Here is a 1,850-nt window from a genome sequence, read left to right as displayed (position 1 = left end):
ACTGAGTCCAATTCATTTTTTATCTCATATGGAGTTAAACCCTTTAAATGAAAATGTTTGATTACCGCTCTGAACTCGTTTTTTTCCATTTTTCTTGACGAAATTTTTTTTTTTTTCAATTGGTTATAAAAACACGTAAACTCAGAAGATGTGGACTGTGACTGCACCATATATCTAGTCGGGAGTGGTGCTGACTGCAAACAGATGATTTGGAGCGATTCGCGCGCCATCTGTTGGTCATTCTAAGGACTTATTGAACTACCCTCGTATATAAATAATTTAAGTTAAGTAGCACACGAAAATAACCTGCCGAGGGCCAGCAAAGGGAAAGCCTAGATTCTTCGAGCTATAAAATCTGGCTGTGGCCTCGTAAGAGCCAATATTTAGTTTAGGCATAAAGAGGCAATTTCTATCCGGTTGGCACAATCAACGCAAACTGAACTTGACAGGATTTATTTGGAAAAAAATAAAGTCCACTTTTTTGCCCGTAAAAATAGGCAAAAAAGCAAATTGAGCCAAGTTTCACTCACCTGTGGAACACTTTCCCATGTAGTAATTGTGTGCGAAGACACCCAGTGTTTTTTTAAGCTTAGTGATTTTTCGCTGAAAACCCCAAAATAATGGGGAGTTTTCAATATATCATAACTCGGAACCAATAGAAGTTAGCGGATTATTTTTTTAACAAAATTTGTTCATAATTTTATTTTCTTCGTTTTTTCTGTTGGATATTTTGCTCTAAAATGCCATGGGAATTATCCATCTTCGCAAAAACAACTTTTGGAACTGTTTTAAAAAAAAACCCGGTTTGACAATTGATCTGTTCTAGCATTTTTGATAAGTAAAAAAGGACCCCTGAACGAAAATTTCTCATTAAAAATATTGCAAGTAGGATTTTTTCTGGAACCAAACTGCCAGATGCCTGGACTATAAATATATCATATAAATTGGTGTGAAAAATACTTTTGTGGTTAAATTGATGTATAACGCAGTTTGTTATAATATTGCTTCAATTTTTTGAATAATAATTATATAATATGCTGTTATCAGCACCGGGTTTACCAAGGGGCACGGTGGGGCTAGTGCCTCAGGCCCCAGGGGGCCGAGGGACCCCTGAACCCAGAAAATTAATAAAGTTTACAGCAAAATTGGGATTTTCTCTGCCCTTAAGAGGGCCCCTTCGAGGTTTAGACCCAGGCCCCAAAAAATGTTAATCCGGTTTTGAAAGAATATTTTTTCAGTGCTTTAAATAGCCATTTATTTATTTTTTACTTTATATTTATAATTATATTATTATTTTAATAACGTAGGCGTATCTCAAATGTTCTTACAATAAATTACGTGAAAAATTTAATTGAACCTAATTATCTATAACTCTTTTAAGTTATTGAGTACAAAAATGGTGAAAAAATATTTTATTACGTTAATAATAAATTGATTTTTTTGTGTACAATGTATAATTTTACAGAAATTCAGTAATTTCAACTTCAATTTTTCAGAAACTGTATAGTAATAATATGCAAAGTAATTTGAAGTTTGCATCACCCATGTGCGAATTTTCGATTGGGCCGTAGTCGGTCCAACTTTCTCGGAGTTCGGCTAACTTTGCTAACCAGGCATTGATCAATATACCGAAATAATAACTATAGCCCAATTCTTTTTGCTGACTATTGGCTACCATGGTTGGCCCAACCATGACTACTAGAAGTCAGCCCAACAGCGACATTATAACTTTGGCCCGACCATGTTAGCTGACTACCAGGTGTATACATATGAAACCGGTATTTTTTCAAGAAAAAAACACATTTATTTCAAGAGAATGATAACAAATATTTTATTCAAAGTATGCGCCC

This window comes from Belonocnema kinseyi, chromosome 2 (assembly GCF_010883055.1).
Source record: "Belonocnema kinseyi isolate 2016_QV_RU_SX_M_011 chromosome 2, B_treatae_v1, whole genome shotgun sequence".
NCBI lineage: Eukaryota > Metazoa > Arthropoda > Insecta > Hymenoptera > Cynipidae > Belonocnema > Belonocnema kinseyi.
This window is presented reverse-complemented; position numbering follows the sequence as displayed.